Source organism: Macrobrachium rosenbergii, chromosome 15 (assembly GCF_040412425.1).
Source record: "Macrobrachium rosenbergii isolate ZJJX-2024 chromosome 15, ASM4041242v1, whole genome shotgun sequence".
Lineage (NCBI taxonomy): Eukaryota > Metazoa > Arthropoda > Malacostraca > Decapoda > Palaemonidae > Macrobrachium > Macrobrachium rosenbergii.
Window position 1 is genome coordinate 756,700 of NC_089755.1, and position 16,514 is coordinate 773,213.

Genomic DNA, 16,514 nt, shown 5'->3' on the forward strand with positions numbered 1-16,514 from the left:
AATAAGCAACATACAGTACTCCCAAAAGCACTTCACAAGAAAAATTATATTTATACAGAATTTAGGGTCCTACACTTAGAAAATTCATTAACTTTCTTGCCAGTCATAATTACTAGCACTGACGTAAACCAAAATGAATACCAAAGTAACCCCAAACATTGGAAAAAACAGAAAAACTAGCACTATAAATGGTAACTGAAAGAAGTTCTCTTTAATTGATTGCCACAAGTCAGGCAGGAAAAACTTTTAGAAAGCAAAGATGGTATTCACCTAAAAGGTGAAAATTTCACCAGAGTTGTCCCCATAAGGGGGTACAGAGTGCCATCCGTGCACCCTTGCGCAGCACTGCAGGCATTGCTTGAGATTCTTGCATGCCTCCAGCCCCTAGCTGCAACCCTTTCTATCTCCTTTTACTGTACATCTGTTCATATTCTCTTTCTTCCATCTTACTTTTCACTCTCTTCACTCCCCTCCCGTTAAGTACTTTAGAACCTTTTTACTGTAAATTTCTGTTTCAGTTAAATGACCTTGTAGGTCCCATCACTCTGGCTTTACCCAAATTCTATATTCTCCTGTTCTATATTGTAGGTAAGACTAGCACTAGCCAGTACTCTCCTGAAGTGGTTCTCTCTAATGATTGCTATCAAGTGAGGCAGTGAAACCTTTCTAGCTAGCAGGGCGATGGTCTTCACCCAAAAGGTGAAGATTTCACCAGAATTTCCTTCTGCTAAACAGCAAAAATAAGGAGATGAAATAGTGGATTAATGCTTGACTGACTTTGTAAGCAAATGAAGGCAATCCTCTAGCAAGGAATCAGGAAGTCTGAATTTTGTGAGCTGTTGACAGTTTAAAAGACACATGAAACATGTGACTGTTAACTGCTGAGGATTGGAACCCCTGTGCACATGCTCATAGTTACCTGCTGACTAATGTTTTCTTTGGCCTGTTAAGGAAGCTTGAGATGGATTTGTGTAGAAATTTGGGAAACATGAAACTGGGCTAAATTATCAGCACTGTGTTGTTTGTGATGAAACAAAAGAAAATTACAATATACTGTGCTTTTTAGTGTATGACTTCAGAAGAAGGCTTAGGTAATGCCCCGGAGTATTCAATATTGGAATGGTCTTTTGTGTAATTTTAAAGTAATTTCTAAAATCTTTGTTTTTCTTTTCAGATTATTGTCCTCTCTTCAGAAATCCACTTCAGCACCCAAGGATCTTGGACAGTATTAGCTTGGACTGGCTGCTCAAGGAAGAAGTAAAGACATATTAGCAATCCACCTGGGCAAATTAACCTCCTGTATTTGCAAAGCTGTCTGTCATTTGAGAAGAATTGGAAGAAAGAGAATATGCTGTATCATGATGACCCAGTTTTTCTCAATTTAAATTCAGCATTCAGTATCCTGTTACATAGGAGATCTGTTTGGTACAAATGTATGCATGCATCATCTAAAAGTGGAGGTCTGAATGTTTGCTAGAGGCTTGGTAATCTTTTGAAAGGTAGCAGCATTTATGATATACAAGTGATGACAATTGATACAAGGATTTGGAATGTACCTATACACACCAAGATTTTCATTCTGTTGTGTAATGACTGCATGGATGTGATTTCTATCTTTGGATTGTAATACAGTATATTGATTTACTGGTTCACTTTATTAATTGTTCATTCAGTTTTTCTTTGCTCAACTTTTCTGTCATCATACTTCAGTGCTCTTTTGTGCTAAGGGCATTTGCTTGGTAATGTCCACAGTCTCTACGCTGTAGACTTGACTTGGTCATGCTTGGCTCCCAACTACAGTAGCCCTCAGCTTATCTGGTAATTCAGGGGTCTGGGCTTTTGGAGAACAGCCAAATTTGTAAATGACAAAGACCTTATGGTTAGCCTTCAAATGAGCTTGCAAAATATCGCAGGGCCTACTCATATGCCCTGGATACAGTAATTTATATAATTTCTGGTGTAACCTAACTTGGATTTTACATTTATTATTTTAAGGTGGTTTACCCACACAATGCCCCACATTTTGAAAGTTAGCCTAGCAAGAAAACCTCCATAATTGTAAATGAGAGTTCCTACATACACACATACTATATATGCTTACTTGATACATAACTTGTGTACATTCAGTAACAATAAGCAACATATAAGAATACCCTACAGCCTGTATTTTTAATGTTCTTTGTTTCTTTTTTGTTAACTTGTGAAAAATATTTCAGGGGAAAGATGACAGTAGGTGTAGCTCAGTTATCACAGCAAGACTATATACTGTACACTTACATTGTTGATGTGTCATACATTAATACTCTTCTTACACAATAGAAACAGTGCTATGAGTTGGGTTAATGAATAAGTTCCAAGACATCAGATATGTATTTACACATATAAAGAATTACCTATATGAGTCCCCAGCCATCAGTGGAATGCTTTGTTTCTGCAATACAAGTGCAGTGCTTTAGTGATGATGTAGACAATATCTGAGAGTGTGGGTGATGCCAATTCATTGTGTACAGTATTAGCTACCAAGCTAAGACAGTGTATGCATATATGTGCTGACTATCTGGTCTTGTCTTGCTCACCCTCTCTCTCTCTCTCTCTCTCAAGTGTTTTGTGAAATATGCTGCACATAGTAGACAACATTATAAAACAGTTGTACATAGTAGACAACATTACTGATATTTTAAATGAACCCCATATTAAAATGCAAAAAATCTTTGTGCGCATGCATCAGCTTGTGATTCTACAGTTACACATTACAATGAATAACTGTGTTAGGAAAATTAGTGCTGTGTGTAACATTTATTACAAAAAAATAAATAAACTAGCAATTCAAAAACAACAAACTGTTAGAATAAAGTGAAGTTTAGCCAAAAGGAACTCATAGTCATCCCCACAGGATTAAAAAAAACACATTGTAGTACAATATTTGTAGTACAATATTCATGAATTATATACTTTTCTTTGTAGTGATAAATTTCATCAAAATATCAGAATGAAAAATCAGTAAGCATCTGCATAGTGAATGCTCTAGAAATACCAACAGACAGCTTGAAGCCTTTCCGTTAGTCACTAGTTTTCAGTAGATGGTTTAATACAGGATTTTAGCATGAATCCCAGTAAATCAAAGAGAGTATATTCCATACAGTTGCCTGCAAACTACATTGGGAAATGTCATGGGCAAAATTAGCTGAGAAAATTATGCATATTTACTGATTTACATTTCAGTAATTATTAAAGTAAGTTGGACAACAGTGGTGCAGCAATTTCACTGTGCTGTGTATGTGCACTGGTCTTAGGATTATCTTAATGTGACGCATCAGAGTGTCTTTGGAATCTATAAGGATTATATGCAAGAAATCATTACTCTGTTGGTACACTAAAGTACTTACATATTATATTCATGATCTGTGATGAAATATTTAACTTACATGGCCTCTAATTGCACAAAAAGAAAATGACCAAAACTGCAGGAATTTGCATTATTTACAATACAAACAATTCACAAAAATTTAATGAGTAGGAGAAATTGTTTTATTTAGATTACAAACAATTCAAAAAATTTTGATGAGTAGGAAAAATTGCTTACGTACATCACAACCAATTGACAAAAATTTAATGAGTCGGAGAAATTGTTTTATTTACACTACAAACAATTGACAAGACTTACTGGAGTAGGGGAAATACTCGTGGAGGCAATTTGGGGGTTGGTAGGGGTCTATGCAAATAAAGGAACCTATGATTGCTTGTTTAGAATATTTCAAGGTTGTTTCAGGATTGTATAGTTCTATCATTACCAGATTTGTAAGTTTCACTTAAAAATCATGTGGTGGAATCTAATAAGATGAGGTGCTACTGTAGTAGTTACTGTAAAATTTATCATTCTTTCCTTCTGTTTAGTAATGCTGTAGAAATTGCCTGTCTATATTTGGATCTGGGCAACGAATCTATATCATTTTCATTTAACTTATAGAAGCTTTTTCCATTTCACAAGTGACTGGTGATATAAGAACTGGATATTATATGGAAATGTGTTTGTTATTGATGAAATGATATTCAAAAATGAATTTTCATGGAAACAGGGTTCTGATACATTTTGCACCTGTATGATATGGTGTCTGTAGATTTGACGGAAAAATCAATGTTATATATTTTAAGTTTTGCTAAATTTATCATTTTGAAAAATTTTTGGTGCATTCAGGTAAATTTCTGGATTGAATAAGGAAATCTTGTTAAGGAAAACATGTTGAGCTTAGATCTTGTTTCTGACTTTGGTGAAACAGTTTCAATTTTGTATAAGTGTCATGGGTAGATGCAGTAATGTTGAAGAAATATATTGGAAAAAGAAATATTTCTTTTCAAGATGGCTCGCTTGTATTTCTACTGAAGATGTTATCACCAGTCAAAGTTACTGTTGTCAACACCTCTTGACAATTAGAGATCTGATGAAAACCCTTTCTTGTGAAAATGACAACACGTATCTCATGTGCCATGCCTTTGTAACATGGCGCAATATTCGATCCACATTGCATCAAAAAATTTGTTCTGGTAGCTTCTATGGCATGACCTGAAAGGGGTGGTTATTAAGGAACCAATCAGTATGCAGAAAATCAAAAAACTCCTTACATGGAAATGACAATTGTATGTCGTCATTAGCTCTGCCCATACTGTACAGTGGTATATAAGTTTCAGAAGAGACTTGGAGAAGAACTGACCCCAAGTACACAGAGTATAAAAATCTGCTCCAACTGCAGCAAAGTGAACAGTACATACACTGAATGCAAAATTGCCATACTGAAATGCAGGACTTGCAAAGAATTCCACCTGACCCTTGCCATGAGATGCCCTGAAAGGAAGAATATTTATAAGAAATTGATGAAAGAAGAGAGGCAAAGGAGGAAGACAAACATGGAGTTTCCAACTTACACAGCCACAGCAGCACCCACAAATAGACCCACCAGTCAGGCCCCAGTGACCAAGAACCGCCAGTGCCTTCAAATCAAACCAGCCAGTGAAGTATGCCCCCCAGCAAACAGAACATAATAATTGTATGCCCCCCAGCAAACAGAACATAATAATTAACACTGCACTTTCATCATGGCCAACATGAATGAGGCAGCAGTTCCCGGCACATTCCAGAAAACACTAGAGAAAATTTACGAAGCAATTGGACTACAAATAGTGAAAATTCCCAAGGAGGTCACATTTGCAAAGGAAGTTACAAGGAAGTTAGAGCAGGATCAGTTAACCCAAGAGACCTGAACCAAGGAGAATCAAGAACTCGAGAACCAGAGAATCAAGAACGTGAGTGCAAATGACTGAGGAAGAAGCCATAATAACCATGCTTGAGACTGAACAGTGGGAAGCACTGATGCAAGAAGAAGCCCCTGAAAACAGAAAAAAGGCAGAGGGAAACCCAATCAGTAACTCCAGAGAGAAGACCAACAAAAATCCAGGCAATAGGAAGAGGACTCTATTTGTGGAGCAGACAATGGAAGCATATAGAAATAATGAAATAAGACCAAAAAGAACACAAAGAAACTGACAAATGACTCTGTACCTAGATATAGAAATGGGAAATACAAACAGATCTCTCCAACGCAAAGATCATTGGTATGGTCTCCGGATCTGGAGAAATAAAATATGTATACACAAATGACATAGAAGAAGAAGAAGAAATAGAACATGCTCTGTAAAGTGGTGTGAGGTCAAAGAAGACAGAACTGGGTATTGATTGATTTATTACCTGGGCATAAGGTATACATAGCAGCGTGCAGACGGAAATGTGGTGCCCAACCCCAGATATCCGTGACCCGCACGCAGAGTGAGAGCAATTTGTGTTTAAGTCACAATAACAAGAGACTGTACATTGTGATAAAATATATATTGGTGAAAAGGCCAGGAAATTCTACATACAAATATATACACAAGATTCATAGATTCAATACATGATCGTAATTAATGGGTTAAGAAGACGTAAAGACAAGTACTTCCAGGACAATTACTGCGAAATAATAATTGGAAGATCTGTTGAATGTTAATCACGGTATCTCTAGAGCAGGAGCCGAACCCGAGTTCTTGATATCTGCAGTTGTAAGTGTTCTTTGATTGCCGAGTCATCCGGCGGTTTTGCTGGGCTGATGATATCCTTTAGTGCCGCCCCTTGGGACGTCCTCGGTCTTGTTTCCCGGGATGCCACTTTCATCCCAGGTTCCTGTTTTGTGGAGGAATTTCCTGACGTCTGCTGGTTTCCGCCCAGGTTCCTGTCCATTACAAAGGCTATTTCTTTAACCTGTCGATAGATATGGTCCAGTCTTCCTGCCCATGGATGTTGACAAGGTAGGCCTTTGATGTTCTATCAAAGACTCAGCATGGTCTGGCCGGGCGGGTGGCAATGGGGTGTCATTCCTCATGAAGACATGCGTACAGGTTTTCAGGCCTTATCGGCTGAAGTTATGGGTCCTGTCCACGAAAGTCTTCCGGCAGGGTGTGAAGTTCTTTGCAATTTCTCTTAGTCTTGGAAGGGGTGTATCCAGGTTGTCCAGCTCCGTGGGGAAGAATTCTCCAGGTATGGCCAATGCTTTGCTGTAGACTTTTTCATTGGGAGATTCCTCGCCGTTTGCCCTTGGTGTGGTGCGGAGACCCAGCAGGACCCAGGGCAGCTGCGCCTTCCAATTCTCGTCAGTACAACGTGCCATCAGAGCTGCTTTCAATGAATGGTGGGTCCTTTCCACCATACCGTTGGCCGCAGGGTTGTATGCCGTCATACTGTGGAGTGTTGTCCCCATCAGGCATGCCAGGGAGACCCAGAGTTCCAACAAGAACGCCAGGCTCGTCTGTAGTTATATCGTCCGGCACACCGAAACGGCTTATGCAGCTTGATAGTAGGGCTTCCAAAAGGCTTGATGCTTCTACCATTGGGGCGTTTCTCTGGTCATCTTGTGAAACGGTATGTGACTGTCAGGAGGTATCTGGCATCCCTGATTGCTGCAGAGGTCCTACAACGCCTACATGGATGTGCCCAAACATCGCTTGTGGTTGGTGGGAAGTTCCATGGCTGATTCCTTGTGCTCAGGATTCTAATGTTTGGCACGTATGCAGTCTTCGCCCATTCTCGTACGTCCTTCCTTATTCTGTAGCCACTAATAAATTTCTGTCATCAGGCTCGTTGTTGTTTGTCCTGATGGATGGGACAGCCTGTGGATGATGTCGAATGCCTGCTTTCTTCGTGACGTGGGTATCAGCGGGAGTGGGTGGCCTGTGCTGGTGTTGCAGAGAAGTGTCTATCCAGATTCACCTATTGGCACATCTTCCCACTTCAGTGTGGTAAGCTGCTGTTTCGGTCTGTAGCCCGTTCTCATCACCAGGTCTCTTGGTAGTCACACCCAGGTGGACTGAACTTATTTCAATCCTGATAGGGTGTCGGCTAATAGGTTCGTCTCAAGGATATAACTGATGGTGCATCCAAATGTGGAGATAGCAACCAGGTGCCGTTGCTGTCTTGCCGACTGTCTCCATCCTTTGTGAACACATGTACCAACAGCTTTTGATGTGGACATTACGACCTTGAAAATCTTTCTCTTGTGCTCCTGGAGACTTCTATCGAAGAATGACCTGTAATGAGGGAGAAATGATTAAGGAACTATTATAAACCTGTTTCCTTTCAATTGTGTAAAATAAAGTTTTATGATCGTAAATGAGAAAACCATACAAATAAAATTATTAGCTGCAGCAGTGTAATCTATTTTGCAATCCTCTTCGTCTCTCTTTTCTGTTTAATGCTTTTTCCCATTTTGTATGGAGTAAGCACGATGCCTTCTTTTGAAGGACTTAGATTTGGCGTTGGGGTAGACCGTAGCCTCGATCGGCTGCCCTGCTTGAAATCGCTTAGACCATGGTAGTGCACTGTACAAATAATTCTACAAACACAGAAAATGAACTTACCTTTCTTTTTTTCTTATTGTGTTGCATTTCAATGTAGCTGATCACAAGGTGAGAGTGATGAATCATCCTTTCCATGACAGGTTTGCACCTCTGCCACATACGACAAGTAATCAACATCTTTCTTTCCTTCTGTCTTCAAGTCTTCAGCTGAAAACCCATATGGACAGAGTCAACAGACTATAAACCCAAGACGGCTCCAAACAAAAATCAGCCTGCAAAAGGAGAAGTTAAAGAATTTAAGGTAATAAATAATTATAAATAAGGGAACCTGAGGTCAAAACAATACAGTACACCTGAATAGTTGAGGGTCTTTTGGTATAACCTCCACAGACACATGACAAAAGGTAGACTAATGGCTTGGTACTCCTGCTGACCTATGTGACAATCATCACTGGACTGGGCTTAGTGGTAAACCAAGTACTTCATCATATACACATTGCACATGGCAGAGTCTCCAGTTATTCTCACTTCCACAGACAGTCTCTTCAGTTCTAAATAAAGGTTAGTGTGATAGCCCAGGCAGAGTTTCTAATGTTTCACTAATGATTTCTGAAGACTACTAAGCATCTCAGTAAATCAGAACTCAAATGGGTATGGTAGTGGATCTTACTAGGGGTTGTTTTTTTTCTTTTCTAAGACAAATAATATGTCTTACAAAAATCATACTACTAAATTGCTAAACCTTATACCCATGACCAAACTATTAACCATTATAACATGAGAAACCAAGACACCTCAAGTTCCTGGTAAGGAACAATTTGGCCCAACCCCACTACTAAACATTAGAGGAACATGAAATGGTCTACCAGTCCCATAACCCTGTCCAGGGTTGCTAAGACCACAAGTGACTATGTTACTAAATGATGTGCATGTCATATTCAAGGTAAGACTGGAAGGCACTATGAAGACAAATACCATCCCAACAGGGGCAGGACCTGACTGCCATCACAAAGAATTATCTTGTTGCTCTGCCAAGTCGTAAGAAATCTGCACAAACAACTACCACACCCACTGATCTGGACAATGGCCCCAGGGGAATGGGTGCTTTAGAAATATCCCAAGCAATCCACCTGCCTGCTGTCAGATACAGGTTATGGTAAATAACCTTGGCTATTGCAAACAATTACACATACATGAGGTACTCAGACTGTGCAACAAACAAAAACAATGTCATTGTATTTATCAACCTCCAACACTCATCGAATAAATGCAGTTAGCATATTCTCAAATTCCGTCATCAAACCATTCTGACGTAACCATGCATACTGAAATAAAGTGAAAAGGTGAAATTAGAATGTACATTTCCATTAGCAAAATGGAAACTTTCATGAATCCATCCATACCATTCAGAGACAGCTACAAGGTCAAACCCCCACTTTCACAGAAAAGGAATTGGTAAGTGAACAGGAAGCCTGCTGTCTTTAAACAGAATTCTATTGATGCAGCTATTATTAATGTAAGCATGGAAAAACCAAGCAAGGCCTTCAATTTACTAGCAAGCTTCCACTGAACAGAATGCCCATATCAGAAGATAACAACAGCTAACAATAGTAAATAACACAAATGAATACTGTACACCTTAACAGATACGCACATTAGCAGCAGTTGGTAAGAAAAGGAAAGATAATGATGAACGATGCTTTACCAAGGAAAGCCACTTAAAAACACTTACAACGAGATGCCTACTCTGTACAGGATTCAGGCATATGCCGCTAAGGCATCTTAGCAATTTGATCAAGCCTTCCAGTACAGAATTTCAAACTTGCAAGCCTTGATAGTGCAGAGTAGAGTAATGACCATATGGCCATACATGCATGACCTTCATAACTGTAGTATAATAGGCTAACACTAAGAAGTTAGACAGTATTAGCAAGGACCAGTATGATAAAATCCATTACTCAACTTGACAGTCAATGGACATGCCATTTACATATCTCAATATTGCCAATTAAGTAAAATTCAAAATATATATTTCAGCAAGATCTCTTCATGGATTTATTTCCAAAATATGTCATACAGCAATGGCTAAAGCGAAGGCAAACATCAACAACATTAACATTATTAATAGTTTCACCAGAATATTAAGTACCGATGCAGTCATATGAAATAAATGATTCCTAGTTAATGTTGTCCTGTACGTACTCTACATGTGAGGCCTGGGTGTATTACAGAATTTTTGTTGAATTAGTTAAATGAGACCCTTACAATTTCTAGATTGACAAGGCTCACCTGAAGGATTTGTTGTTGACAGACTGGTAACATTGGAGCAATGTAAAGCTAAAGAAACTGAGCTGCTTAGTGGAGAGCCTCCATAGGAAGAAGAAACAAAGAGCAGAAAATGCAGCTCAGAGCCAAAGGTTTGCTAAGAACCATTGAGAGTCTACAGTGAACACCTTAAGATAAACTACAGAGTACCATCCTGTACACTGGTTCCACTTAAGATAACCACTCAGAAATCCCTGAGATACTTGGAAAGCATTTCAGGACTAAATTTCAGCCATTAACACTACATTATTCAAACAATTAGCTTTCAATTACTAGGAATGATGCAGCTATCAAATGACTACTGCTAATTGTCAAGAATTGAGGTGGAGACCAAGACATTTGATTCTACATATGGGTTTATAGGGGACAATTTGTTAGGACAGCTTATTATATGGACATTATCTATGCAGCAGTCGGGTGGTGTTACTTTATCTTGAGCTAATATCAATTCTACAGTGAAAACATCATAATCTTCTACAGCAAAAACCATCGTAATATTCTACAGTGAAAACATCATAATCTTCTAAGTACAAACATCGTAATCTTCTACAGAAAACATCAAATCTAGTGTTTTTATTATTGAATCCACTTAAAAGGATTTATTTGAGAGAAAACTCAGTCTTTCACTCCTCTTGTATATCATTAAAATTATCCTCTGCATCTCTCTTATTGGTGATCTCACAAAAACATTCCACCCTACTGTGTCTTTCCACTGTTCTGATGTCACACTGACCCTTCATCCCTCCTGTCGCCTTGAACTGTCCACTCCTATCTTTTCACCCTAGGATACTTCATAATTCTTAGGGCTACCCTAACCCGTGTCACTCCCTGAATACAGAACATGGCTTTGCCTACAGAATCAACTACATTTCGACATCTCTCCAATGCCTTCTTGTAATTTGTTTCAATTTCATTTTCTCAACTTGAGTATTTAATGCATTCTACTTTGTATTCTATCTCCTCCTGAAATTCCTTTTCTACGACTTTTGCTTTGTCTGTTCTTTACTGTACTCATGGTTTCATTTGATACCCAATGTTTCTACTGTTACCCATTCCAGTATTTTTTCCCAGAACACTGGATATACATTCCTAAGTTAACCAGTCTTCACTGATTTGTTTGTTCTCCTCAGATATGGTTTCTACAACTGATAACCTATTTCATCATTACACTCCAAAATTCTCTTGATGCTCATCAAGAAACTTGATTGTCTAATATTCCATCAAGTTTTTGTTGGATGGGTTTTTAATTTCAGCTTTAGTGTGGCACAGAGAAAATTGCATCATTTTTATATATCTGCACTCTTGTTGCTCCTAACATCTCTAAGAGTAAACGGATATCTGGGGTATGCACTGCAAATATATTTTGGGAAATGGCATCCTGTCTTTAAAGAATGGAATAGAAAATTAATTTTCAATTTTTAAATTAATTTTTGAATACTTACCTACAGAACTAATATTTGCATGTACCTTTCATTCCTGGGACAAACTTAACAACATTGAATCCTAAACATTCAATACAAACATCAAAATACCGCATGTACATGCATACACATATCTACAACAAATACATATATATGAGGAACTTATGATCCAAAACAATAGGCACTAAGCCAGTTGGTCTCTATGAGCTGGGGGAGGGACAGAGCCCTCCCCACACCAAGCCATTCCTTCTTTAAGCAAGTGCATCGACTGGCCTATTAAGCAAAAGTGGGGAGGAGGGAGGGTGCCTATTAGTTCTGCAGGTAAGTATTAAAAAATTAATTAATTTTAAAATTAAAAATTCATTTGTTTTATACTAACCTGCAGAACTAATATTTGCATGATTCCAACATTGAAAATTGGATGGCAGGATGCATTAATGACACCCAAAACAGGCTTATTGTGTAATTATAACTCTGACCAGATGTATCTAAAAGTGACTTACCAAACCTTGGACAATGAGGGCTTGTGATGTCACAGAAAGAAAATGTGGCTGATTGTCATTTGCTATTATGTCCGTCTGTCTACCAAGGTTGCCTTTAAGCCCAAGCACCAGGTCAGACAACCACTCTTTCATGGCCCTCCTCACAGACCTGGAAAGTCTGATCTCCCAGTCTCATGAACTAAGGTAAAGTGCAATGACTGATGTATGTCATGAACTGGCAAGTATCAGACTTCCAAACACAGACATAAAACCTTTTTCTCTCTCTGTCAGGTATTGGCAAACATCAGACTCTCCATTCACTGACATCCCATTCATGCAGCTTCCTCTTATGCTGCATAACAGCACGTGAAAGTGGATGATAAAGAGAGACTCCATTCACACAGCTTTCATGTCTCTACTCTCATATGCAAGCCAAACTCACCTGACCATACATCCCTCTATTATCCTAGGTACAAGGAACAGGGGGAGAGTGAATGGTTTGATTAAGATATCACACCTCCAGCAGCAACAATGGGACCAAGTGATCTTACAGAATCATATACATACTGTACAACTCTCATGTAATGACTAGCAAAAACACTTTCTGATCTCCATGTGTTAAGATTTACAACTGACAGTACTGGAAACATTAGACCAAATAATACGGAAGTAGAATAGCCCCAATAATTATGTAACTTTGTCCCTAGAAGCAGAAGGTTCATTCTGCCTATTTGAATATTCCTGAAATTACCTCCTGAGCAAACAGGACAGCTCCATTCTTGGAAAGTGGGCCATGAATTGCTTCCTTAATGATACAAAGACAGTGATCTAGGTCTCTGTCTACTTGATTTAACCCTGTCCAAGTAGTAACTTGGTGCCCTGACTGACATAAAACCTGTCTGCTCTTGACCACCGACATATGCAACTAATGAATAGATAACATATCTCTGGAAGAGGTCTGGATTCTGGTCTCGTTTTTGCTCTAAATTCTGCAAATATGAAACTATCAAATCTTCTCCCTTCATTGTCACAAATGATGAAAGAGCATGAAGCTCACAAAATCTTTTTGCCGTAGACAGTGCCAAAAGGAAAGGGGCTTTCTTTGTCAAAGACCTTAGATCAGCCAATCCAAGAGGTTCATAAGGTGGTGCCAGTAAAGCTGCCAAAACCTCATTTAAATCCCAATGGGGCTGGTGAAGAGACCTCCTAGAACTTCTACTCAATGAACGAAGATGATCAGAGGGGCAGAGGATCCTCGAATACATCTTATACCAAAATCTAAAAAGAGATGCTAACATTGCTGTGTGTAACCCTTTAATAGTAGAGAGACTGAAAACTTCCTCTTATGTTGCAAAAATGAAGCAGAAAATTCAACATACCTTTGACACTGTGGGGACTGATATCAGTGTATTATTCCTACACCAAGTGCGATATACTTTCCACTTATATTGGTAGTTTACATCTGTGGTATTTCTTCCAGCCCTGGAGACTTGTAGGGCCACCTGCCCTGACATCGAGCGAAACGCTGGATAGACTCCAAGCAACTAGATGAAGCACTTGGGGGTTCAGGTGAAATTTGTGCCAATGGGGCTGCCTCAAGAGGTCCCGTCTGACAGGCAGTCTCACAGGTCTATCCCACCTTGGGAAAATCCCACTCACTTACCCTTTAGTGGTCGCTAACATCACAAAAAAAAAGAGGACCTTACTGGTAAGATCTTGTAACGAGGCAGAATGAAGCGGCTTGAAGCAGGGCCTGGAGAGCCACTTCAAAACTACGTCCAGATTGTAAGAGATGGTCTCTTTCCCCTTGGATTTGGAAGTATCGAAGACTTTTATGAGATCAGACAGGTCCTGATTAGCAGAGAGATCCATACCTCTGTGCCGAAACACTGAACTCAGCATAGGCATGTATCCTCTGATCATAGAGGAGGACAGGCCCCTAGATGTCCTTAAGTACAGGAGAAATTTGGCAGTGTCTCCTACATACGTCTTAGAAGATATGTCATGTCTTCTACACCAGGCTCTGAAGATTGTCCACTTGGCTTGATAGACTGTCGGAAAAGGAGCGCCTACACTTGGCAATAGCCTCTGAAGTTTTTCTTGAAAACCCCCTCTGTCTAAAGAGTTTTCTGACAGTCTGAACCCTATCAGGGCCAGAGTGGACAACCCTTGGTGGAGCCACCTGAAATGGGGTTGTCTGAGCAGACTTGGTCACTGTAGTAACAACCTTGGGAAGTCTGTCACCAGCTTGAGGAGATCCGGGAACCATTCCGGTCGTGCCCAGAACAGTGCCACTAAGAGTCATTGTGACATGCACGTGGTTATGAAACTTGAGGACTTCTCGTATCCTGCAGAATGGCAGGAATGCGTAGAGATCCTTATTCAACCAGTCATATAGCATGGCGTCCATTGCCTGTGCTAGAGGGTCTGGTACTGGAGAGCAAAAGACTGGTAGATGATGATTCCTATAAGAGCTCTCCCCCCACAGCTTCCACAGATCCTTGCACACCTGCAGATGAAGAGGCCACTCTGTGGGGAGACCCTGACTGTGACGGCTCAACCTGTCTGCAAGGACATTGAGCTTGCCCTTTATGAACCGTTTCACGAACTTGGTCTGGTTGTGATCTGACCATAAAAGAAAGGTTCTCGCTGTTTCACAAAGGGAGAACGAATAAGTTATCCCTTGCTTCTTTATATAGGCTACATCAGGACCGTAGTATTGTCCAAATTTATGGTCACTACTTGACTGCGGATTATTGAAGCAAAATGCTGGAGGCATAGCTGAATTGCCGTCAGTTCCTTGAGGTTGATGTGCCAGTGAATCTGCTCCTGGGACCTAGTTCCTTCCTGGGACCTAGTTCCTGACACTTCTTGGGTGCCTAGAAGTGCTCCCTAACCCAGATCTGACACATCTGCATAGAAGTCTAATTGGTGTTCAATGGAAGAAGGGACTTCCCTTCTGAAAGCCTGCCTCCTGACTTCCACAACCGGAGATCCTCCTGGATTTCTTGATATATCAGGAAGACAAATGTGTCTGGATGACCTTTCCTGTCCCAGCTGGCCTGCAGATAAAACTGACGAGTTCTCATAAGTAGCCTTCCTAGGGAAACAAACAGCTTCATGGAGGCTAAGGTACCTAGAGGGCTCATCCATTGGTTCGCCGAACAAGTTTGGTAGGCGAGGAACTCATCGACTTTCTTCAGGCATGACTGAACTTTTTTGGGTGACGGAAAAACCTGAAAACTTTGAGAGTTTATCATCATCCACAAATAGAGAATCACCTCTGATGGAACCAGCTGGGACTTCTGAAGGTTGATTAGCAGACCTAACTTGTGATAAATGAAGGGTCTTCCGAAGGTCCTCCATGTAACCCCTCCTTCGACGGCGATTGAAGGAGCCAATCTTCTAAGAGGGAGATGTTTATCCCCATCAGATGAAGCCACTTGGAGAGCGGAGCAAGGACTCAGGTGAACCACTTGCGGAGCGGTCAAAAGACTGAAGCTTAAGGGCTGAAACTGGTGCACTCTGTTGCGAAACACAACGTAGATACTTCCTGCATTCTGGATGTACAGAACGTGGCAATGGACATCTTGCATGTCTATAGTAGTTGCCCCGGTGAATGGATGACATAACAGAGTAACTTGTTTCCATCTTGAGTTTTGTCTTTTTGATAAAAAAATTCAAGGTGCTTACGTCCAGTACTGGCCTCCAACCCGTGATGCCTTGGGGACTACGAAGAGACAATTGTCAAAATTTCTTCAACTTCCTCAATGGTTGTGTTCTCGAGGAGGGTCGTTGGAGAGGGCCAAATACTTCTCGAATCCTACCAAGTAGGCGGTCAACGTGATGTGCGTTTTGACTAATGGGGGCTTCTCCCTGAATGACTTGGAGTAGCCCTATTTCAGCACTGACACAGTCCACTCCTCTGCTCCTCTTGTGCTCCACCTCTCCCAGTAATGGAAGAGCCTGCCTCCTCCTGTCGCATGGAGGAAAGGATCTTCACTTTCGAGCAGCAGGCTTGTAAGAGGGCTTCTTAGGTCGGGACGAGAAGCGCAGGTTTGTCCTAGGCCTAGACTGGGCTCTGAGTCTGCCACTTGAAAGGGCAGAGGCTGAAGTGGGGAATGGGTCCTGGTACTTGTTGATAGAGACTCCCTAGAACGTTTATACGAGCAAGTTAAAAGGTCCTGTGTACTTTTCTTCTGACGATCCGAAGAAATGTTGCTGACAGTAGACTGAGGGAAGAGGTGCTGGCGATCAAGGAGAGAATACAACAGGGCAGACTCCTAAGAAGCCATGACACTCTTCATAGTAAACAAGCACCAGAGCTCTCTCTTCTTCAAAACCCCCATCGCGTGGAGAGAGGCTAACCCTTGAGAACCATCTCTGATGGCCCTGTCTCTGCACGACG